This window comes from Sebastes fasciatus, chromosome 16 (genome assembly GCF_043250625.1).
Source record: "Sebastes fasciatus isolate fSebFas1 chromosome 16, fSebFas1.pri, whole genome shotgun sequence".
Lineage (NCBI taxonomy): Eukaryota > Metazoa > Chordata > Actinopteri > Perciformes > Sebastidae > Sebastes > Sebastes fasciatus.
Genome location: NC_133810.1, coordinates 12427924 through 12454404, shown reverse-complemented (window position 1 = coordinate 12454404; position 26481 = coordinate 12427924). Strand labels below are relative to the sequence as shown.

General features: G+C 41.3%; 2 protein-coding genes across 2 annotated transcripts in view; one reads left to right on the top strand and one right to left on the bottom strand.

The window, feature by feature from the left end:
• yipf5 (Yip1 domain family, member 5) overlaps window positions 1-26481 on the top strand; it is a 217235-nt gene that overhangs the window by 90246 nt on the left and 100508 nt on the right. The window contains exon 5 of the mRNA XM_074611379.1: window positions 15575-15630. The gene's annotated coding sequence lies outside the window, so the exon portion shown is untranslated. The remainder of the gene's footprint in view (window positions 1-15574; window positions 15631-26481) is intronic.
• kctd16b (potassium channel tetramerization domain containing 16b) overlaps window positions 1-26481 on the bottom strand; it is a 94531-nt gene that overhangs the window by 2615 nt on the left and 65435 nt on the right. The window lies entirely within an intron of this gene.

Genomic DNA, 26481 nt, shown 5'->3' with positions numbered 1-26481 from the left:
AATTAGTCAGACAGGAGAAGAAAGGCAAAGTAAGAAGCACTGAAGACAGACAAAAAGAAAGGTCAGCTAATGCTGAATGGCTATCACCTGGAACAAAGTGACGTGACATCAGAGACACCTGGCTTGCTTCCAGTCTAATCATGGAAATGAGCTGGCTGACTGTGTGACAAGCCTATATTGTTCAGAGAACTACCCCCATAGATCCACGCCGTCACATGAAACAAGGGGAAGAGCTTAAAGTGATTTGCAAGCACACAACGAACGTCCAGATTTACATGCTTTAAATGCATTTAAAGTAAAACACTGAAGGCAATGGTATTTGGATTCAATGAAAGAGGAACCACTGCAGCACAAGTTGAATCATTCTTAACTTTGCAAAGATTTTTAACTGCACGTGGAGATATTGTAGCAATATCGGTAGACAAACAATGACAATACGTTTACATGCATACTAATATTCCAAATATCATACGTGTCTTGTAAAAAGCATATTCCCTATGGATATTCTGAATAAGGATTTATTCCGAATTGAGCATTTTTCCGATTAAGACAAGTGCTATGATATGCTGATATTATTCAGGTTTTAGGAGCTTTATTGCGACACACATCTTGCCTGTTTACAGCCAGCTCTGTGCGTTGTACACCCACCAACTAGCCTACAGTTTGCAGAGACGTATGCCCAAAAGAAAAGCCCACATTTCTGGTCGGAAGGAGAAACACACCTACTTCTAAACATTATGAAAGCCTTGGATATCAACAGCTTTTTGGATATGCGGTTTGCACAAATATGGCAACGCCGACCTTTTAAAGAAGGTGGTTGATGGCATGAAAGAGGGAGGCGGTGTTAACACGGTCGATCAAGTCCGCCACCGGTTACGCTAATCAGAGTATGCATGGCAGAATAGATAGATAACATGTTTGCATTGGGTCCTAATTTAAAGTATCGCACACTATAGGGGGGGTAGGGGCACTCTGTCAGTCATTGTGAAGGAGACAGACACAGATGCAACAGACAGGGATTTCCTTGTGAGCTCTGTCTATTCTCGTTTTACAAAGTATGCAAATTAACTTTAACTTTCCTAAAACGACTTATAATAGCATAACTAATACTGTTTTGAGACTTGAGAACATTTTGCTATGATGGTTGTTTCTTATAGTAGTTTATTCTCGTGGTCCCCAGGGTAACCAGTCTGTAGTCCTTGTATGTTAAAAAGGTTGGTAGGATGAGGGTTAAACTGTACAAATACTGTATGTGCAGCTTCATTTCTCTGAAGCAAGGGCCATAAAACCCAGGAACACTTCACATTCACAGTTTATTCCAGCACTGAGAAACACTTTCAAATCAACATGACTGGAAGAATTGCATTAGACCAATAATAGATGTCAAATTGAAACATGAACTTAAATGAAAACCACCCAGTGAGCATTGATGCAGTGATTTTCAGGTCAAGAGATGTCTAGGTTACATAATGTTTCAGCGGCATTCAAATGACAATTTTTTCAATGTATTACAGATTCTAACTTCATATAATCATTTAAATACCATTTTAAAAGTTAAAGACTTTGCAGCCTTTTCTTTCTTTGAGCCTTCTGGAATAGCTTTCCATGGCCTTCTAAAATGAAATTGTGTGCAATGCTTGGAATTAAAGTAGTGCGGGTCAGAGGAGAATTTCTATTGAACTGCTTTTCTCTCTAACATTCAATCATTACACTTGAATACCACAGCCTTTCTCACCTGGGTGCTTACAGTGACCTGGCATTTGTGTCAAATATGTCGCAGAGTATCTCGGTGTTGAGTTTGAGGCAGCCGCCCAGAAGTTGTGGTCTGGACCGATAACGAGACAAATGCAGTGATCCGCGATCGCAGCTGAAAGGAATCAATTGGCCAGCCTAACCCTCCGTGAGAGTGTACAGTGAAGGAACCACAGGAACCAGAGCAGCAACACACCTCTCACTGCAGGAGGAAGCCATTTATTTTTCATGCTAACCTCCTGAATAATTGAAGGGGTATCTGTTGCTGATGGACTCCACTCTGTTTAGTGAGGAGAAAGATCAAAACCCCTTGAGGCAAACACACACACATGCAACATCCCCCACCATTATTCTGATTTCAAGCTCCGCCCCTTACACCGAAGCGCAGGCTTCCGCTTTTGATGCATCCTCTATTCATCAGGTTCAATAGCACCGTCGTTTTCTTTTCATGTGCTGCTTTTCAAACGACATAGTACGAGACTATAAATAATGCTGCTTAAAATAAATGCCCCCCCTGCTTTTTTCCTTTTGTCCTCAGCAACATGTTTTTGCTTGTTTATAGAGAGGCAGCAGAACAGAAATCAATTCATCCGGCCAATATTTGTTCCTCCGAGTACCGCTCATAAACAGCCTCCACGTATTGTAACTATATTTATGTGAGTATAAATAGAAGAAATATTTCTTGGACGGGTTTGACAGTTACACCAACTGTTCTAAACTGAAGGAGGACAAACATTCAGTAATGGTAAATGGTAAATGGACTTTCATTTATATAGCGATTTTGTAGTCTTCCAACCACTCAAAGCGCTTTACACTACATGTCAGAATTCACCCACTCATACACCCATTCACACACTCATTCACACACCGATGGCTATGCCTTCGGGAGCAATTTGAGGTTAAGTGTCTTACTCAAGGACACATCGACATGTGACCCGGAGCAGCTGGGGATCGAACCATCGACCTTCCGATTGGTGGATGACCTGCTCGATCTATATATATAGCACATGCACACATATGCATACACTGCTGCCTACTGTATGTGAAACATCACCCAGCAAAGGCAATGACAGATATGAAACGCTACACCCTTTGTCACCCACAGCAACTCTGCATCTCTTCATACCATCAGCGCTTTTTACAGCTTTCACATGCACAAACACACAGCGACAGAGAATACACTATTATGCTCTATTAGTATGATTTTAAAGGAACACACACAACAATTACAAATGCCTCAGAGAAAAAAGGATGTGCTCGTTATACAGTTGCGGGATAGAGGACGTAACCCCATGATAGGTGCAATTATGTCTCTTCCCAACCTTTGTTTAGGGGCACGCGAGTTAATTTATGTCACTGTGAGTGAATAGCTAATCCTCTGATTGATGAGATGCAGACTCGTAATTGGTGTTTTGAAAAATGGCCCCACACTCTGGTGAATTGTTAAGCCTGCCAGGAGCCAATCTGCCTGTCCAAATAAAATTAACACGATGAGACGGCTAAAGCAGCTGTAACAAATGTCTTAAAGAGCCGTGTGTGTGTGTGTGTGTGTGTGTGTGTGTGTGTGTGTGTGTGTGTGTGTGTGTGTGTGTGTGTGTGTGTGGCCTTGCATCTGTACATTTGATATAGGATATTCCTATTAATTATATCCATCTCCATGTAGCTCTGTAAGTCTTGACAGTGAAATGCTGCTTTAATTTACAGGTATTGTGACTAGCAATTAGTATAGCTATACTTTCGGAATATAATGCACTGTAATTCGTATACATATCACAAAATCAGTTTGTATGTAATCCGTGTAATCGTGACCCAGGAACTATAAAAAGAAACAGGACAAACGCCGTTATAATACAAACCGTTAATGAGGATACGTTGACCAAGGAGGGATCCTTATCAGCGACCAGTTGGATTTCCTGTTTAAACCTTTAGCTTCATGACAAATTGTCCAAAAAGTAATTCAATTGAGAACACCACTTACAGGGAGATTTAAAATCCAAGCACTGGTAACAGAGATTTGTAAAATAAGCCATTGAGTGGTGTCTCCACTCTCAGCTACACAGTGATACTTTAATTAGGTTCCCGAAAGGATATATCAGTGTGCAGTGTTGATGCTTCGTAGCACATTGAGTCATGTTAGTGGTGAAACCAATTCCCCCTGCTAATTGAAGTGAAAAGAAAATGTGTAAATGTGAAGACCTGCACTTTCTCATTGGTATTTACACTGTATGGTTATAATATATTGCTAATTGAGGGTGAAAGTTAAACCGCTGTTTATGTTATGTTTACTCGGGCTCTTTTCATTCATTTTCTGTCTGGTTGAAATCATTTCTATCTTTCTTTATTGCTTCTGCCAGCCGAATCACTTATGTTACTTAAATTAAGGTACATTTTTCTGCATCACACCGGAACTCCTCTCCATTATAAGAAACCACAAATCAAATAACTTGATTCCAATCCATTGTAAGGGTCCTAAAGTTCAGGCATTTGTCCATATATATGGACGACGCATCTCCACTTCTTCCCACTGTACAAAGTGAAGGCAAAATCATCTTAAGATTTTGACGTCATTTGGAGCCAGAGTCTGCGCAGTAGTGATCGGGCGATGGAGCCGCGGTATCGAGGTCGCCCAGACGAGCGCCTGAGCCAATCACGAGCCGAGCATGGCCGCAGCTTGTCAGCGTGAGCTACCTACCGTCAATCACATGACATCATGACGTCTCTCCCCATTTTTATAGCATCAAATAACTAATTGAAACCAAACGTATCAGATAAATGAATACTTGAACATACATCAGTGTATAAGAACTACCTAAAATGACAAAAAACATCTTTGGGAAAAAATTATTTGACGTGTACTTTGACTTTTTAGTATGGCTCATGTCCTTCCGCTAACATGGAGGGGGCGGGCTTCATGACCTATACTGCAGCCAGCCACCAGAGGGAGATCCAGGCATTTTGGCTTCACTTTTGGGGAGCTGTCATGTCATCCATATTTATATAAAGTATGTGGTTAAAACATTTGCCTCAAATATGATATTTCAGACCCCCCTCCAGTCCAATTTTGCCTGACCGTAAATTAATGATGGTAATGTGCTCTGGAGCTTCACAATTTACACTGATGGAAGTGCCATAATTAAAGGTCAAGGTTTCAGAGTCCAAAGGCTATAGCTGCCACACAAACAGTTTGATTTTAATTATACTGGGGAGGATGATGCATCATGTGAGTGGCCCAAAGGACACCAGCAACCATCACCCTTAGTGAATATTTTTAATTTGAAAGTTTACTTCTTCTTCTTCTGCACCAGAGGTCATTTAAACTGCAGGAACTCTGATAAATTTCCCTGCATCATACCTGGGCAGTCCACTTACTGGGGCATTATCATGATTACATGACCAATTTCCTGTCTAGTCACTGTCATAGACGAGGTATTTTAGCTCTCTAAATGCCAGGTATTTGACAGTTTCTCTCTATGACAGGTAGGTGATGCTACTGAATGATCCACTCACTCAAAAAATAACCTGAGGTTCATACCAGTCAGGAGATATCTTGGGGAGAGCGCCTCCCCACTTCCTGTCAATCACGCCCACGTGCATGTCAGCATTTTTGGAAAGGTGTAGAATTGATCGCAGGAGGCGAGGAGGAGGCGCAGCTACTGTAGCGAGAATGTGTCTGAATTTTAACTGAATATTAAAGTTATGTTTTGTAACTTCTGGCATCCTCTCGTTTTCATTATTTCTTAAGAAAGAGTTTTTATGTCGCTCTTCATAACAACTTTTTTCAACCACTAAATGGCCCGGCTGCCTCTTGCTAATATAACCTCAATGAGTAACATATTGGGTAATTTATCAAATTAATTAAAATACCAGCAAGCGAGAAAACAACACATGTGCTTATAGTAATGAGAATACTGCAGGGAAACATGTCTTGCGATGACATCAAACAACCCCACATAATAGTAATCCATTAAAACTAAACTGTACATAGCTACATACTGTGTGTCAATGTCTGGCAATGTTAAATGTAAAAACAGCAGCCTAAAGGAAGAGAAGTGGGCTTGTGGCTGGAAGGTATAGCCAGCTCTAACCTGGACCCTGAGGCTAAAATTGGGCAAGAAAGCGCATCAGGAGCGCTTGCCTCGAGTCTTGAGCAAGGCACTTAATCCCCATACTGCTCCAGGGACCAACAGAAAAGACTTTGGTTGTACTGAACTGCTCCTGGGTGAGATTGTGTTTAACTGTTTGTTTAGGCAGGGAAAAAGATAAAGATTCAGTCTCACATACGGTCATAAAAAATACGGTTTCTATAGAGCACACACTCCCACTTGTATGTTTGTGACGTATGTTTCTTCACATTGCAAATTAAATAACACAGGCCAACACGTTCTCATCCCAACTCATCACATAATGACACTTTGTCACGCCCCCTTTGGCATCAAAACCACCACCAAGTTACCTTGGTGTCACTATAGGTTTAGGCAACAAAACCACTTAGTTAGGTTTAGGAAGAAACAACATGGTTGGGATTAAAACTACATTTGTAAAGTGAAACTGAAACTGAACGTTGTAAACACATAACAAAAATGACCAACTGATTGTAACATGAAAGTGAAACTTAACGCAGGCGGACACGAGCAGCGGTCTCCTGGATGGAAGCCTTGTGTTTGTTGGAAAGAAAAAACGTTTGAAAGAAGTTAATATGTGTGTTTCTGCACATACATCATCACATGTGTGTAAATGTAAATGTTATCCACAGTACAGTATGTGTATAGGCTTACTGTAGCACATGTGGCATCCTGTGCTCTCATGTGAGAGTAAGGTCACACTTTCCTTCAGGGCTGAGTGCATGATCATGTGGGTATGTGTGTAAGTGCACATGGGTGTGTATAGTATGTGTACATGCTCATGTATTTAACATGTGAAAGATGATGCAACAGAAGCGTGACGCAGGTCAGTTTGTTGTTGCTTCACTGTGGCCTCCTCTCCTCCACATGCAGCATACTGTACATGTTGCAGTGTGGCATTTGTGTGTGTGAAGTATGCACCAACAGCGTGTGTGTGTGTGCACGCCTGTGGTCATCCCTCAGTGCGCAAGTGACATTGGCCTTGGAACTATTATCTGTATGCCGCTGGGCAGTAAAAGGGAGGCTGATGTCAGGTGGGGTTCCCATTCGTGTCATCAGAGGTGTCAGACTGTCGGCCGTGCCTCTGGCCAGCATCACTCAGCACACACACCCTCGCTTTGTGTGTGTGTCTGTGTGTGTTGCGTTGTGCTGTGCTGTATGTGCAGCAGTTGATTCATGTGATCTCATGATGTTTCTCTTCCAGGGGGGTGGGCAGGAGGTCTGACTGAAGTCTAATGACTGTCACATGCTATTACGCACACACACACATACACACACATGCACACACACATACGCACGCACACACAATGCGTCCTGACAGCTGCTTCAGGCTCTGATGTATTGATCTCAGCAGGGACCTTCACAACTTGTGTTAGCTTTGGCCGGTAAAAAGACCTGGCTGACTCACACTGCTCTCCCAATTGAATAAACACACTCACGTTCACGCACTGCAAACTGAAAAGAACACATACACACACACACACACACACACACACACACACACACACACATTCAGTACAAAATTTTCTATCAACAAATACAACATCCATCATCTATCATTTCCTCGCATCAGCTAAACACTACATGCCTCAAGATTAATACATTTCATGTTATTTGGTCGACTGTTACCACATTGGCTGACGAGCCATAGTCGGTTTGGCTACATTGAATGAGAATGAAATTGATACTTTTGGTCTGTTTTCTATTTAGTCTGTTTCAGTTTCACAGTGCACAAATTAAAACGGACCAAATAAAAAAATCATTTGCTGAAGGCCGGGTACGAAGGAGAAAATGTATCTTTTTCGTCTTGAGAGCTGCCACTTCTACGCAGAGTTCAATTAAAACTGTATGTAAAATGTTGGCTTGTGGAAGTATACCATCAGAATTTGATAAATGGTACTTTATCACTCTGATTTTGGACTCTCAGGCTAGACTTTCTCTCGGTTAAAATGTTGCATCCTTTGCCAGGATTAGCAGAACGTATCCCCAACCACTGACCTATCTCTAATTAACCTTAATATAACCATGTGACTCGTGAAGCTTGTCAACATCACACTCTGGAGGCAACCAATAACTGAGAACATTAGCACACGTCTTTATTTTCTTCTTCCATCCACATTTTTTACATGAAACACCACCAAAATAATGCAATCCGATATTTCCCTCATGTCATCAAAAAAGAGATTCCATATTGAGTAGAGTTACAAAACAAGGAAAAAGGCTACAACATACTAGAGTGTTTGTTGGTCATATAAGCATGAAAGGACTTTTAACTGACTTTTAAATGGGAGTTAAACACATGCACAACATTCACTTTGGGATAATCTGTTTTATTCTATTCCATTTTTATTCCTTTTCTATTTTTTTTTGTCCGCACTTTTCACCTTCCTCTCTTCCTCTCCCCATGTATCTCTCCTTTACCGTTCCTCTCCTAATGCCTGTATCGATGGGTTGGCGCATCACGGGAAGTGTATGGACGATTGCCCTCTGATTGATTTCTGTCATACAGCCTCTCAGCACTGGGAGGCTGTTCACCGGAGATAAATGATGTTGGCAAAACAAAAGCAAATAAACCTCCACTATCCATCACTCCCCCTCGGTCAGTTTTTTTTCCTGTGTCCCACCTCAACTCTGCCGTCTGCATCTCTCTGCCTCCGTGTCTCGCTCCTGACGCCTTCTCTTCCTGCCTCCCTGTCTCTTCCCCAATCTCCTTCTGTCTTTCCCGCTCAGATAGAGGTTTCACCTTTTTCTCTATCCATTAGTCACTTTCCATTTTTCTCTGTCCAAAGTTTTTTTTTTCAGTTTACTCTTTCTCTCTAACTTTCTTTCTTCGATAAAAGGTTCTGAAAGGTGAAACTCCTGCACCGCTCCTCAACCTTTCTAATGCATCAGTTTGATCCAGTGTTATAGATGAATTTGTACTGAACAAACATCTAACAGAGATCGAACAATACAGCCAGAAAACACAGAGACTAGCTGTAAATGAAAAAGAAAACATGAAGATAAGCTCACTGATTGGAAATAATTCTTTCAGCGTTCGTTTTGACAGTGATACTGATTTAAAGGTACAGTTTGTAGGATTTGGCGGCATCTGGTGGTGTGGTTGCGGATTGCAACCAACTGACTACCCCTCTGCTCACTCCTCCCTTTCCAAGACTGCGGTAACGCGAGCCGCCGAGTGCAAAACCATGGTAACGCCGTTCACTTTGCTCAGAGGCCATTTGTTCCCGGTCGGTGGGCGGTGCTGTTTTCAACATGGTGGTTGGGTCACAAACTTACAGTACAGGTTGTTTTTGTTTTGGGCGCGGTTGAAACTTGCTTATGCCATCAGGAGCACTAGGAGGAGGCAGAGGAACATGATCTTTTTTCCCAGGTTATCTGTCTCATGTCAGGATATAGTGACTTTAAGCAAAATAATGTAATAACTATATGCACTCAAATACTTATTACATAACATCAAAGCTTAATTTGTGATGCAATTAACGTATTTCATACATCCACCTCCCCTCAACCTGCCTCTCCTCAACTACATCTATTCTATCATTGTGTCACATTGTCCTCCGGTGGATTTATGAAATTGAAACACAATTTAGCATGTGGCTGTAAAATACCTCTCACATTAACTTTTATCGGGCACTGGACCACAAGACAAGAGACCCAAAATGTTAGCCTTAATGTCTGTGCCCACTGTACCTGTCATATGTATGTGCATAAATGTTAATTGTCTGTACAAATAGACACCTGTCCACAGCTATTCTATCAATACAAAGCATCTATGTATATTATTTAAATACCCAAGTTTACCCACGTTTCAATATTGCGGTTCTGGGGATAGTTTGGTTGTTTTTTATCAATGAAGCTGTATGTCCATGTTTCATCTTTTGAGAGACACCGTCCACTGGATGAGAATGGATCAGATATGGTACTTAAGGTCTTTGTCAAAGGGTGCCATAACAACATAACAGGATCAAATATAAAGCTCAAGCTTTTCTGTATAAGCCTCAAAGCATACACACAGTTTCTACTGTATTTTACAATCAGAAGTGGAACTATAGTGGCTTTGATGACAGGGCTCAACAATAAGGCTCTCCTGTCGGGCTAGTAAATCTAGCAACTCAAGTGGTAAAATGTTTTTTTTTTTCCAGAGCTGATGATGGAAGTAGCTATAAGGAGTGAGCCATCTCGCTTCCTTTTCATTTCTGTTGAGAGTTGCACATGTGCAGTATACCGATCGGGCACTCGCAAGAAAATGGCATTGGGCAAAGACACATTTTTTGAGCTGAAGCGCAAGAGAGGATTTAAATTATCCTAAGAACAGGAATTTAGTTTGGGTGGCGTTAGATTAATTTAATAAAGATTTAACATAACAACTAATTTTGGTCTTTGTTTTTTGATAATCTCTAATAAATTAAACAATTTGTATAGGGGCAAATAAAAATAAATTTTCGGCAAGTAGATTTCTGACCCACTGTGAAAAAAAACATTAACATTGAACCGTGGATCAATTACCTCACTACATCGAATACTACAATTAAAAGTGAATTATTAATGGACTCAGCCCTCATATCCTCTTCCTACAATCCCAAGGAAAGTTTAATTATATTCTTATATTCTGTTTATTCTACCCGAGCACAAACAAAGTGAGACAGAGAAAGAGAGTTTGTTACTCCCCTGAGCATCAGACCGCTGTGTAGCACCATAGAGAATCAATCAGAAACCCAGGCGCTGGCTGTACCCTGTGTGATTTTTCTTGGCGTATGAGTCTATTTTCTGGTTCAGAGCTGATATCACTGCAATAAAATGGATTTTATTTTAGTTCAAAAAGCTCAGACAAATGCTCTTTGGGTCCACAAAGTCAGTCCTATTTTTATTGTTAGCAGAGCAGCTCCCAGTGCTGTAAGGCACAACCTGATGTCCTCACAGGTTAAATGTAATAATAAAAATGTGATAATGTGTTTATCCCTATGAGGAGATTATATTTTATTCTATTATACATTCCGGGGCACGGAGAGGTCAAAAGAACAGCGCTTAAAAGTCGGCAGTAATTCATAGACTTGCCCAAGGACACTTCAGCATGACAGATGCTGGTCAAGTCAGTGGTTTGAACCTGCAGGAGCCTGCTTTACATCTCAGCTGTCTGGCTGTTAGGTTGGGGGAGAAGCTCGGTCGGTCACATATCGATTGAACTGTCCCTGGCCTTCGGGAGTGAGCTCTGGACAAAGATGTCAGCTGCCAAATGAAAATTCAGCATATTCTGAATGCAAGAGGCGTGCGTTTCCTGAGCAGATTGTTGGTTTCGAGCTACATTTGCAAGGTTGGCATAATAGATGAACGAGAATGAAGCATTTCTTCTATCCCTCCCCCCTTCCCTCTCTCTTCTTCTCCCTGTCCTCCTCTTGATGCGGCATAATTAGTCCCTGGCACGGCAGCGTGAAATGATGTGTTTGACTCCGTAGCTCCTTGAACCAGCCACTTCTTTTACACCAATGTGTTCTCACCCCGGTATTTAAGAGCCCTCGGTGAGTGCGCTCCTGCACTTGTTTTGTTTTGTGGCTGCTGCTGAGGGAAAATGCCTCTCTTCCCTTACAAGCAGGTGTTACATTTCGCTTCTGAGAGTGACACTGCGTGGTGACAGGAGTTTCCATTTCTAGCAGCACATTTTCTTCCCCTCTTCCTGTCCCTGTTGATTTCCTCCACTCCTCCACCCTCTTTACTGTAAATCTTAGTGCATCTATTATAAAGCCACAGTAAAACCGCGTGTCTAAAAATGTACATTGCCAACGCACGTATAATTCGCCATATGTTACAGAAGCACACTGGCAGGCTTTTTTTCTCCTCAGATATTACAAGAGGTACTTGGGCGAAATTGGCGCAAGTTCCGAGAACAAATGTGATACCACTGGCGCTCACTTTTGTTCTCATTTCAAGTTGAATGTGTAGGAGAATTTATTAGTTGTAGCCTAGTTGGGGAGGTCGAGAACAGAGGGATGCAAAGAAAAAACAGAAAGAGAGGTGGTAATTTTCTCAAGTATGGTTTTGAAGTTCTATAAGTAGTGGTAGGGGAGGAAGTGAGAGAATGAAGGAAAATTACCCATTAAAGTCTGACGTTGTAAAGACCAGCAGAGGCCCTAATTGTAACAATGGGGACTTGCATAGTTTGAAACACTTCAGAGTAGCCGTGCTGACGCAGGCACAGGGATATTTTCCTCTTGACGACCAATCCTACTACTAATTACTAATCAAGCCTCCTCTCCAAATGTTCAAACGGTTTTCATTTTATAGTTTTTTTTTTGACAGGCACCAGCCTCCGTCGGCATTCATTAATAATACTTGCAAATTATCGCTTTCAACCCCGCCGTATACAGGCTGCTCTTAAACATTCATCATGATGAGAATTAATGATCTTCCTCCCGGAAAAAAAACCACACCGACTCTGGTCCGTGTCTCACTGAGCGCCAGGCCATCAGTGCTCACACTGGTACTGTTTACATTTACAACTTTCTTTTAATTAGCCTTGCTTATATTAATACATGTTAGAGGAGAAATATTCAAGGCAGAAAAACTGCAGCATTTCTTCCTTAAGTTGTAGAGATGAATCAATAGCCTCATGCATTCCCCCTTTTTTTGGTCATTGCAAATACACAAAGATCACACAGACTGAAGCCACAGCCGGTCATACTTGTTATTATTGCACAATAATACATGGATATTGCTGAAACTAACGATTATAAGAGATAAGAGTATTAAATACTTCACAATAGTTTGTGATTAATCACGATTAACTATGAACAATCATGCGATTAATCGCGATTAAATATTTTAATCAATTGACAGCCCTAGTTAAAACGTGTAAGAAATTTAAAAAAATGATAAATGTCAACACAACATTGATTCAAAGGGTAAAAGTTGCCCTTAGAGTTAGCAAAATGCTGGTAAAATTTAAAATGAGGGTGAGATAAACTGCCTAATAGCAGTAATCTCCATCTGCAGTTTACCCGGCTTCGTGCTGATTTCAAATATTCACGTGTAAATGTCCCCAGTGGGCAAACATGGGTGATTAATGGGAGCCTATGACCAGGTGATTCTTTACAGTGAGAAAAATAGAGTGGTTTTTAATCTGAAAGCAACCGAACGAGCAGCCTGAAGCAGCAGAAGATGTTGGCACGGTGCAGCCAGCAGGAGAAGGAAACACAGACCACACATACAGAAGAGTGCAGCCTTATCAATAAATAAACTCTACTGTCTAGGTGGGGGAGGTGTACAGTGAGGGAAATATGGCAACTTCTCTAAGGCCGATTTCACCATATTTACAACATTTTAGAATACGTATTGGTATGATTTGAAATCGGACCAAAGCCCCCTGAAAAGATTTCTGTGGTTGGGTGTTGTATTAAAAATGAAAAGACAAAACAATGCAGTTGAAGAACATTTGTACAATGGGTGAAGACGTGTACACGCTACAGTTATGCTACATTTGTGGTAATAAAAGTACACTCTGCCAGAATATTTGTGCTCGTCAGGAGCAATATACCAACATATCCTCATACAACGGTTGGTATGGTATCTTACGAGGAGTTATTCCTCATTTTTTATGCGTTTTCCTTCTCATTTTCAGCAACACGTGTCAATTTTCGCTTCGCAGTATTTTCAAAATAGACTTCCGTCTTCATAGGAAACAACTTGGTTAGGTTTAGGCAACAAAACTCCTTAGTTAGGTTTAGGAAAAGTTTGTGGTTTAGGTTAAAATAACTCTGGTAGAGGCGTTAGTTAAGTACGGATGTCACTTGACAAATAAATCAGCGTTGACGTCTGGTTTCACACATTTATACTCCCTGGTTCAAGATTACATGGATTAGGCTACTTTGTGATATACTGTATATACGAATATAGAGAATGCATTACTTCTCATACGTATAGCTACAAATGGTGTATGAGAACAGCCTGAATATACACAGTGTCCAGTGATGACTTATCTACGATGTCAGCATCAACAAACTGTAATCAAACCGTAATCGGCAAACAATCGCACCTGCATTATCACTGCCCAGCAGAGCGCTCACCAGCCACTATCTCTGTCACACACGTTCACTCATTATCCATCTGTTACACACACACACACACACAAGGTTGGGAAGGTTACTTTCAAAAATGTAATTGCTTACAGATTACTGAATGTTTCCCCATGACTGTAGTAATCCTGACACTGCGCTAACTCTGTGATGGTTTCAGCCATATCAGGATGACTCCGCTCTCAAACTCTGTGAATCTGAGGTTAAATGGCGCTTCATTTCATTTTAATTCCACCATTATCATCATCTGCAAGAATGATCATCCATTTTTCATCTATTATAAGATTATTTTATAATTTTTTTTTTCATCATTAGCACCATCGAGGCTTATTGTCTCTCATTTTCTCCTTTTCCCTTTTTTCCACTGGCCACTATCAGTCTCATTTTTGTTCGGTTTCCATCCACTTGTTTCATCAATTCTCAATCAATCACCAGCCTTTTGTCTCCACAATCTGTCATCTGACCCCTCTTACCCCTTTCTGCCAACATAATGGAGTGCCTTTGCAGACTTTTTCTCTCTGTGTCTCTTTTTCTTTCTTTAGTCTCTGTTGCACTTTTTAGTCTTTTTTCCTCAACATCTCAGTCGCTCTATCCTTTTCAGGAACTGATGATGGCGCTTCAATACCACTTTTCATAGTATCACATTGCTAGACCTATCTCCACAGCGCTGTGTCAATTAGATTATAGTGGTGGCTGCGTAGAATTGGTTTCCGATTCGTGTGATCCAAATATTTACAATAACTCCAGCGCGTTGTAAAGTCCAAAAGTCAACATCTATTGGAAAGAAGATGGATATAATCAATTCCAAAATTCACAACATGTTTTTATCTAATGGAATATTCTGTTTCAATTCATATTTGTTGGTGTTTAGCCTTTCAAAAACAACATTATCACTGCAGTCAAAATCCTATTTGTTCTCCCGCTTGCCGCACACAAAGGGATGCCCGCACCTGTATTAACGAGTCTAACAGCAATCTAACGACACCATAAATTACATTTGTTTAACTACAATAACACTATTTCGGCTCTCACAATATTATAGTAAATTAATTAAGTCATTACAAAAAAAAAGATGTATCTGACGAGTTATATTCATTAAAAAAGTTGATTTAATATCAAAAGACTAACTAATTTAATACACTGAATCACCTTATTCAAATTGAGGATTTTGTTCAAGGATCTGTCTTTCTTTTTATGGGGTGATGACAGCTGAAATAGGCGGCCAATGGCGGGCTTATACCCGCAGCCTACATCCCACGAGTCAGACTACTTTTGCTGTGGCGCTGGATGCAGCAGTGACAGCCTTTTTGGTTATCCATAATAATGTGTGTCAGCATAGTCTGTGTATGATGCAAGACCTCAGCTACATAGAGTACTAATCCAACTCAACTGATAAAACAACCATGCCTCCTCCTGTGCTCAGTGGCCCGTGTATCCGTTATAGTAGTAGATAGGACTCTCTTTTGCCAGCAGGCACTCCAGATTTTTTTTGATGCTTGGCTTCAACATTGTGTGCAGGAAATGTTCAACAAGAGTCACGGTTTCTCCTCCTCAAATTTCTCATTCTGTAGACGTTTTCATCCAACAGACTCTTCACTGACTGCTGCTTGTTGTGTTTATTGTCATTCTCAGGAGGCGAAAGACACCGTGGTGCAGGAAAATCCCAGGAGGCTGGCTGTTTCTGAGAGGTAATGATGCCATGTTTTGTTAATTGAGTCACACATCTTGTCCGTTGTAAAGTAACTGGAATTTTCAACACTGTCACTGCATTAGTGACTGCATGGCTGAGCTGTTTGTAACTACAAGGAGGTGGAAATTAAGCTGCCACTTGGTGAATTAACTCAAACTGAAATTATTATTTTTTTTTTTTCCAAAGCAACATTTCACTCGATGTGATCAGAAACGTGTGTATTTACTTATTGATATAATGGATAATGATGATACTTCTTTTCAATCTAAAAGGTGAAACATGTGTTTAGGCTTGTAAGAATTAGGGCTGTGTATTGGCAAGAATCTGGCGATATGATACGTATCATGATACAGGGGTAATGGTTCAATATATTGCGATATTGTACACAGGGTGATACATTATGACATTTTTCCTAAAATTAGATTTGAAAAAGATCACAGTCTACTATGGGGCCTAACATCATTACACATCAGTACAATTAAGTTCATTGGATCCACAAGAGTCTCAGCTTTACAGTGATACCCAATTTATGTAATTCCAAAACTGTTTAGGGACCCCAGTATGCAGAAATATTCAAATACATCATTTTTAGAATAGGCGAAAATAACACATTTATACTGCATGCAAAAACTGCATGTTTTTTTTCCCCAACACCGCTTAGAATTAGCATAAAGTTGGCATTTCAGTAAAGGGTAGACTTGTGGGTACCCATGGAACACATTTTCATTCACATGTATTAAGGTGAGAAGTCAAGGGACCCCTTTGAAAATGGCCATGCCAGTTTTTACTTGCCAAAAGTTAGCAGAACTATGGAGCGTTTTTTAGCCGATATGCAAGTATGACGGTTGGTACCAATGGATTCCTTAGGTTTTTCTAGTTTCATATGATGTCAGTACCTTCACTCTAGTTTTTAAATACAGCCTTTGGCAAAACATAATATCGCGATACTCATGTGTATTGATATTTTCTTACACCCCAAGTAAGAAAAAGGCAAAATATTATATATTCCTCTGCTGACCTTTTTCTGTGCTGCCAATGGCATCTTTTGTCACATCTGTACACGTCAGGTAAAGGCATGTTGTGTATGAATATGACAAATGGATTATTGCTACGCTGCCTTCCAGTGGATGCAGCTCTACGGGAGTTCATAAACAGTCAACCGCAGCCCCGTGTGACCACTCGAATTCAACAATTCATAGGACTGGCACTGATTTCCCCAGAGGAGTCTGCAGCCAGACATCTCGAGTGCCTGGGCAGCGGATGCGTTGTCCATTTCGTGGCCCGGATGCCGACATGTGCGCGACTGAGGCGACCGTGAGAAGTGGCAGACACTTGAAATATTACAGAAGTTCAGAAAACAAACTGCAAAGAGACTTGTACCTCGCACCTCTGAAATCACAAAATGCAAAGACCAAAATGAGAATTTAAAGCAAACATGAGCCATCCTTGATTCAGACAGAATCAATGCGGATGCAGGATGGATAGTTGGGAATGATGAAAGGATTGACTGAAAAGTAGAGGACTCAAAAGATTAAGAAAGGCTGTTGTTGGCTCTGAGAGGTATACAGACTGAAAGGCGTCTGATCAATACAACCTTATCGTGGTGTTAAATCCTCTCACGTCCTGGCAGGACTCTCTGTACTTGGCCTCTTTATCTCTGATTCCATCATGCTCTCCTTTTTACTCGATCTGTTTTACTCGTTTTAAGCGGGCGGCCACATGCTGCACAATTGTTTTTTCTTTATTGTGAGGGAAAAGCTGAGAGAGGAAACAGATGCGAGGAGCTCTGGAGAGATTTGGTCCAAGGCCAGCGAGGATAATTTTCAATTTAGGCATTTAGGGAAGGGTTTTACCGCGACACCATCTCCTGTTGTTGTGAGTCTCTCTTTTTTAATGCTTCCTCTCTGTGCAGGTGGCTGTGTGAGTGCATGCTTATGAGAGTTTAACATCTCATCCCCGTGAACTCTGCGAAAAACAAAACATGAACTTGAGAACTGCTTTTCCCTCTTTACACTCCTCTCCAAGCTTCTCTTCTATGTGAAGTGCCTCAGTCTGGAGCATCATCTGTAAAAGGCTCATCGCAGTTGTCCCATTTTACCTGGAGTATTCCCAGCAGGGAGGGCTTAAAGAAAACAGCACAGGACAGGATGTGCGAGAAAAAAAGCGTGGTTGGTGAACCAAAAGGAATAAGATATTCCCTGAGGGGAAGTGACATTCTTTAACTTAACCTACTGTAAATCTCTACATGTTGCTGCTCTCTCTTCCTCTGTCTCTCCACAGTACATTTAACAGCCTCTTTTCCCCCTTCGTTTTCTCATTTTATTTTGCAGCTTTTCATTTCTTCTCCCCCTGCCAGTCATCTATTGTGTTGCTCATTTGCAGGCATTTTGTTAAAACTACAGACATTGTTTTTTTCTCTCTGTGCGGTCGCTCTGTTTTAAGTCTCCGCTGATTCTCCTCGAGTGCCGCTCGCGATGCGATGACTGACAAACGGGAGAGAAAATGAGCTCGGGCAAACAAAATCCACATCATGCAAGTGGGCTCTAAGCAGTTTGTGCGTGAGTGTTAGCTCGCCTCTATATGGGCAGTTTCTCAGTTTGCGCATATTGTGAACAAACGGGCGCTCGACATTATTTCAACCATCATCATATGTGATGATGATAATGTGAGTAAAGCTGGACTGCTGGTTACCAACTGTGGCAGTTCAAAGGCTGCGCAGCCTTGAAGAGAACAGCTTTGAAATAGAGTTGGAACAGGAGCGGTTTTGGAGAACCACAAGCTCTGGACGGCTTCCCAGGGGCCTCATTAGGGACTATGCATGGTGGGTAGATGGAGGAAGTGGGGCACAGCGACCAAACACACACACACACAACCCAAAATCACACATGATCGCGTGCACACACATACGCCATTTCCCTCTATCTTGCCCACGCGCATTCATACATGCAGACACGTAGCGATGGGCGAGCGAGAGCCTTAGAGCATGACAGAGTGCGAAAGTAATTGGCAGTAAAGCAATGTGTCAGGACTGCTGTGTACACCAAGCGCCATGCCAAATGGCTGAAACAAGTTCGGACGGATGAGAAGAAAATCGTGTCACTTGAAATTTCTTTTACAGTGAAAGCCAGAGGAGCTAATTGAAACCCCAGCGTTTTCATATGCTATGTTGTTGTATTGTCAGTTTAGTTAATTAATTTCATGTGTTTTTTGTGTGTGTTCATGGGTGTGCACGTGTATATATCTGTGTGTGTGCGTGCGCGTGATTGTCGGGTCATTAGCTCCATCAGCTTTGGCTCATTGTGACTTTTAAAGCGTCTCCAGGGTTGATCTCACGCTAAGTGTCATTAAGCCACTCGTCTTGTCACGCAGCTGGTGAGCGGGAGTGTGTACGTCTCAATGTGTATGTGTGTGTGCGTGCGCGTATACTGCGAGCAGGCTGTGTCCCGACACCCTACATTTAGCTCTTCTACAGCTCACTGCCGGAGCTCCATATGGCGTCTTCTCCGTTTCTACCTCACACGCCCATCACAATGTGTGATTTATGCTTTTTTAATAGGCAGGTCCCCCATATATATTACACACACACACAGACAGGACACACAACTCATTAATGATGCAGTAAGAAAACTAAATGTCCCCCGAAAAGTCACCGTTTTCCTAGGGAGATGTGGCGTTGGTGAAACGACCACATTAATCCATGACTGTCACAGCTGGTGAGGAAGTCACTAAAGCAAGCAAATACCTGCTTTCTTATAGACTGTGACAAAAGTAGGCTAATAACATTTCTAATATAATGACACAGAGTTCTTTTGGCTCAGCAAAGCTGAAGCATGAGTGTTCAGTACCATTTGCTCACTATGTCAAAGATTAAATCCAACCCACATAATCATCTGCTCTCCCTCGCACATAATCCCTGTCACTCCTCACTTTCAGACAAACTCGCTGAAAGACTCATACTGTAGAAATGTCATGTGAAATCTATTTCATTTATTGTAAATGAGATGTTTTAAAACAGATTTTCTTCATTTTAACTTCAGTTATTGATTTGTTTCTAGATAATATAACAATGATCCTATTAAAACAGTGTTCTCATACTCTGTTCGTAGCTATACCTACGAAAAGTAATGCACTGTAATTCGTATATATCTCACAAAATCAATTTGTATGTAATCGTGAACCAGGAAGTATAAAGAGCGACAAACACCGCAAAGGGAGGAGGTCGGGGTGGACCGGTGGTCAAAAAGCACAAGACTTTTGCCCAGGAGACCGGTGTTCATACCCCCGTATGAAACCAGAAGCCAGCGTTGATTCATTTGTCATGTAACTTCTATACTTAAGTTACTGTACGCTACTTGAGGAGTTATTTTAAACCAAACCACAATCTATTCCTAAACCTAAACCAAGTAGTTTTGTTGCCCAAACCTAACCAAGTTGATATTTTCCTAAACCTTACCGAATGCTTTTGTTGCCTAAACCTAACCAAGTTGTTTCCTGTGAAGACAGAAACCACATTCAAAGACACTTCCGGAGTTATTTGAACCCAAACCACGATCTTTTCCAAAACCTAACTTAGTAGTTTTGTTGCCTAAACCTAACCAAGTAGTTCAACTGTAGTTATTTTAACCCAAACAGCAATCTTTTCCTAAACCTAAGTAGTTTTGTGGCCTTAACCTAACCAAGTTGTTTCCTGTGAAGACGGAAATTGACACGTGTTGCTGGATATTTGTAGGAAAACGCACGAAAAATGAGCAATAACTTTTTTTGTAAGATATCATACGAACCGTTGTGTGAGGATATGTTGAAACAGGAAAGTGCTAAAAGTTTCTTTGATGACACAACAAGACATTTCACAAGCTATCAAATAGCCCATTGTCGGTAGTTATGTAAATCAACAATGCTTCTCAAATTGTAATTGTAATGTATATTGTATTTTATATTGAAACAGGTTTCAAAGGAAATCATTTGAAATGAAAACCACCAGATTAAGACGAAGATTAAGATAGTACAATGTAAACTGTTGCTGTTTTGTGAGTTAATAGCCGAAGATGGTGAGATTTACACTGTTTATTTTCAGTCTGTAAATTGTTCCATCTAGCCATACGGTATAGCAGACTGCAGAGAAGCTTTTACCTTAACATCTGCAACTGAGAAAAAAGCACCTCAGAGGTATTTTAGGCCACAAAGCTTCTCATTTAGCTTCCAGTCATGTGGCATCCAATCACAAAGACACACACATACATACTGTATATGCAAATGCATGCTAATTATGAATATGTAGCTTATACAACTAGTTATTTCAGGCGTACAGATTCAGTATACACAGAGTTTTACTGTAGGCTTGTGTGTCTGTTCCCCACAGATAAACTCCTACTGTTCAATAACATAGAGCTGTTGTCTTGTAATGAGCCCAGATGGCACAGTAGGAGGGTCTGCATCCCTCTCCTCCCAACCGGGAGGGAAAGCATTTACAGTACATCATGCTATACTACCTCTGGCAGCAGCAACATACTCTTACAGTATAGGGAGGCAGACAAGCAAAAGAACTTTTCTGCTGCTACCAAAAGGGAGGTTTAGACAGATTCTCTAAAGGTGTTCAATGGCATGGCTTAAATATAGGCCTTATTTCACGGAACGATACCAATACCGGATCAGATATCGCGCCGATACTGACTCAAATAGCTGGATCGTCTATTGGTGACAATGGGCCGATCTATTCAATTCAATTCTGTTTATATGCCATATACATTATATAATGGAATTTAAATATCGCTGCATTAAAAAAGGTTTAAACTTGAATTGTAATGTTAATTTTGAAGATTTTTTACCAAGTTGCTGGTACAGGATTTGTATTTATTTGTTAGGAAAGCAATATTGAAGTCAAGCCTTATGTTTCTTTACACATAAAATAATGATCCCAGTCACTTCCACAGATTGAGGCACACAGCTTATTAATTAAACACTGGTATCAGATTGGTACTCTGTATCAGCCGATACGCAAAGACCAAGTATCACTATCGGCATCGGGACTGAAAAAGTCGGATCGGTGCACCCGTAGTATGAGGTATGATTGGCGCTCTTTTTATTGCGTTATCTCGTTGAGCCCTCTCCTCTGCAGTGGTTAAATGGCATCCGAGAATTAGCGCCACCAACTGTTTATCTCAATGCTCCCATATCCTAACATTAATGTCATTTTTCTAGGTGACTAGTGGATTTATTGATGGAAAAACTACCCCTACAGCCATTTATTTGTGCCTGACATGAACCTTCTAGATGTGTAAGAGAGAAAGTTTGCTACGGCTCATCAAAAAACTGCTGCGCGAATGTTGATTGCGGGCGGCAGGTGTTGGTGGCTGTGTTTGCATGTGTGCATGATGGATTTCCTGTGCCAGATGTCAGCTCCCTTTAGCAATACTTGTGACTCAGCAGGACAACACAGGGAAAGAAAATCTCTCTGAATCGCTCCCGTCTTCTCTACGCTCTGTTAACCATATGTTGCTTTTCATGTTCGATTGGATTTTGAGGACTTTTTACTGGCCTTGACTCCAAACCCAACTCTCCCTCTACCCCTCCACCACTCTCCAGCCATCCAGCTGTCCCCGTGAGATAAACCACATCCCTAATCTTCTAATTGGTAGGTAGTCTCGGCCATTACCTGAGCGATGACAGGGTGGGATCGATAAGAGCCACAATGCTAAACGATGTGTCCCGCTGTTTCTCTCTCTTTCTCCATTTCTCTCTGTCTACTTTTCAGTCTGCCCATTTTGCTCTCTCTATCACCCTCTCTGTTTAAATCCGCAGTATCCAAGGCAACAGCCATTCAACCTCAACGCAGCGGTGAAATGAACACCCCTTTAATTTGTCTTTATTACTGCCCCGTTGTTCTTTCCCTTCATCTTCTTTCCATATTTCATATGCACTCCATCTGAAATAGCGAGCAAGGTTTGCAAAACGTCGCTCCGCGCTCCATCAGCTTAGAGGTAATCAATGGAAACCTGGTTCTCAATCACTGCCAGTAATTTACCCCCACCAGCCCCCACCGGCCTCAAATGATGCATTATTCACCGTGTGTCGCTGCATGACATAGTGCGGGCCGATTTGATGAACAGTCCTTTAATAGACTTTGATGACAGATGTGAATGGAGGGAACATCATGCTGGAGAAAGAGAGAGAAGCGGTGATTGGAAAAAGAGGGAGAGGGGTCAGATAGCACATGCATATTGAGGACAGAATGAAGGATGGTTCATTTTTCAGCCAGCAGAGAGGGAGACAAAGGAAGAAAAGAATGTGTATGTTCTGGTTTCGGAGTTGCTCATCATTCCCACTTTCTGCTCATCTCTTTCTTCAGTTTATAATAAGCAAATGATCATCATCATGAGCATCATCGTCATCATCATACAGTTTACATTCACTTAGAGGCAAATAAAAAGCGCTCTCTGAGCAGCGCCTCATTGTGAGTAAACATTTATCCCCCTTTCTTTACAATGCGGCACTTTACACACACCATTTGAATAAAGGCACCTTCATTCCAAGCTGCGTGAATAGACTGCACTTCGTGGACCATTGTCACGTCTGAGCTTCTCGAAACGCGAGCGTGCATACAGAGCAGAAAATGAATAAATTCCCCCGGGTAGAATTATGTAGGGTTGAAAATCTTATTTGAAGCCTGCAGTGAGCGGTCCCGCCAGATTATTTCTCCTAAGCGGAGCCAGAAAAATTGTGACAATCAGTGATTTCTAGTGCGGGGCAGAACTTCATAAAGCTCCGTCACGGTCGACCAAATACCAGTAAACAAAAAAAAAAAACAGATGATGGATGAGAGTGAGGGAGAAATTCATAAAGTTTATGAAAAGAGTTTTATCTTATGGTCAATATCTGTCAATGTCGATGGATTTGACATCTCGGGAACGTGTCTGAAAACATCATACATACCCTTTGGCATACCTTTGTGTAATTAAATCCGGGAAAAAAATGTCATTTAAATGTCAGATATAACATGAGAATAAATAGAGTTGGACAAATCAAATCTGCTGCGCCCCAGAGGAAAAAACGCAATTTACTTTTTCCACTCCCTATTTACTTAACATGAGATTTGTCATCAGTCTCCTGGTACATAACGGCACCAATCCTTCTTTACAGATTGTACTCCATATGCTGACAAAACAAACAAGCCAGAGGTGGAAAAAACATACATGGTTCCCTGCTTTCAAAACAGCATGATAAATAGACAGAGATCTTGATAGAACACGAAAGGGGGTCTGTAAAATAAGTGGATTTATTCAACGTTATAAGTATTGACTTTTTCTTACTACCAGAATTACATTTGAGCCTTGCGTAATATCTCTGCAAGCTAAGAATAGCAGCTGCTTTATTTGGAACGGGCTGCTGAAACTCCTGCTCACATGTTGTCTTTTAATTAGGACATTGTCTGAGTTTCAGCCCGGTAATCTGTGAATATTCCTGAAAAGCTCTCACTGTTCTCCAGACCAATTAAAATACAGCGCGCAAAACGGCCTCGAAGGGCCCCTTAGGTAGTCTCGCCTTGTGCTCGACAGGCTCTCTGTCAAAACTTATCTGGCAGAGCAGAAGATATTTACATATTGAGCTCGGAAACGGATATCATTAGACTGATACTGAGCCAGTACTTCTGTATTAAGGAGGGAGGGCGGGGGGGTTAATCACAGCAGCTGGATCAGCCCAGACTCACTCTGTAGCACTTGTAACCTACAAAAGCCCTTACTCCGTTTTCAAAGCAATGTCACTTTTAGACAGCGGTACACAGGGGGATTTTTGTAGCTGAAGCCCTTCAGATTTTGTATTAGCATCAGTGTTAAGAACATGCTGACAGAGTGCGATGCTCAGTCATTAAAGCGTGTGTTAATTGAGCTCTAATCGCCTTGTCAAAACATGATAGTGGGTAAATGTTGAGCTGGGTGGTGAGTTGACGTGAAGAATCTAGTTCAAACATTGTAATTTGTACATTTTGCACTCAAAATTTGATTATCTAAAATGATCTATCTTATAGGACGCCCACAAAAATGAGATGATAGATCTTAAATATAGAGGTTGGTAATCTTCAAAAACATTTTGTTATCTTTGTTGGAATTCTCTTTACATCCCGGCAGCAATTAATAAATTAAATTCTCTGACATAAAAAGAAAAGAAATCATATCTGTGGCTGTTGCAGGACTGTAATAAGCCCCATCCAATCGTTCCATTCGGCCCAAATGTAATGATTGGACGGGATACCTTCCTCCTTACCTGCGCACACTTTGCCCGTGCACTCGTTGCGTGTCACCGGAGTCTTCCACAAGCTGCTAGCTTGACAACTGTGAGTACTAACAGCTATGTTCGTTACGTTTATTGGGATATGTTTACATTCATAATGATAATTTTGGGGGCGTGGCTTTGGAAGCGACGGGCTGTCAGTGTTTCTGACTTGACGACTTTCTCGCTAGATTTCGGGACTTTTGGAGCTGCAATAGAGTAATACATATTTTGCTCTTTAAGTTCAGCTTTAGGCATTTGATTTTAATAAAGGACTAGTTCAGCATTTTGACAACCATGCATATTTGCTGTTTTTCTGAGAGTGAAACACAGAGACCACTGTTCGTGATAAACCCAAAGTCAATGTTTAACTTCCGTACTTAAGTAACGCCATTTCCGAAGATCTTTTTAACCTAAACCACGATCTTTTCCTAAACCTAACTAAGTAGTTTTGTTGCCTAAACCTAACCAAGTTGTTTCCTGTGAAGATGGAAGTTTATTTTGAAAAGACTGTATGCTTGAAACGAGCAGAAATTGACGTGTTGCTGGACATTCGTCACTTGTTGCTGGATATTCATATGAAAATGCACAAATAATAACTTATATGGTTTTAGGGGGAGTTATGTGTTAGAATTATTTCTTGGCGGCCATGGGCGCGGTGGCTTTGCACACCGCAGAGTTTCCTGAAAGTCTTGTGAGTTTGCCAGATTTAGTATCATTGTGCTTGTACAGAGACCAAAACAGGCTCACCAACCCTATCTGAACCTGCATTGTAGCTTGAAGAACTGCAGAGAAGAGCTCAGTGGATACATAAACTGGTTTGTCAAGAAATAGCTCCAAGCTGTTGTCTTCCTACAGCATTCATACTTATACACATTTAGTTTCCCCGTATTCCAAAATATTCTAATTTTGGATTTGAGGAGTGTCTTCAATACTTTATCAGTAATGACATCCGCAGTGTGAATCCAACAAGCCCTAATCTAGACCAGGTATTAGAGAAAGGGATTTGGGTGTCTGGATGTAAAATAGGTAAACAGGCGGGGACTGCCGTCTCCACACAGCCAGGCCTTCCAGGCTGATGGATGAAATGGCTTACAGAGGACACAAGCGCTGTGACATTGATGGACAGTCTGATATTGCCTCCCTAATCTCGCCTCCACTCAGTCTCACACACATTTCTCTGTCCTTCTCACTCCTCCAGCACCCTCTTTCTTTCTGTTTTTTCTCAGTTCTGCTCTGATTCATACTCTTCTCACTCATTTCGTCCTTTTATTATCTCTCACTCGCTCGTCATCTCTTGTCTCGTCCTTTACGGCGTCTTATGATGTCTCATTTCTTTGTTTTTCTGACTGTTCTGCGCCTCGATCGCACTCTCTTGCTCTGCCTTTGCCGCTGCTCTCTCTGTCCTTGTTTGCACACACCAACATGCTCGCAAACACGCAGATTCCTATAATCATTTCACAAGATCAAACAACCACTACTTTGTGAAGGACACAGGGGAAAGACATTAAACTGCAAAAACATTCACACACATACACAAAAAAAAGTGGCATATTTCTCCTTTAGTGCAGACTTAAGTCCGAAT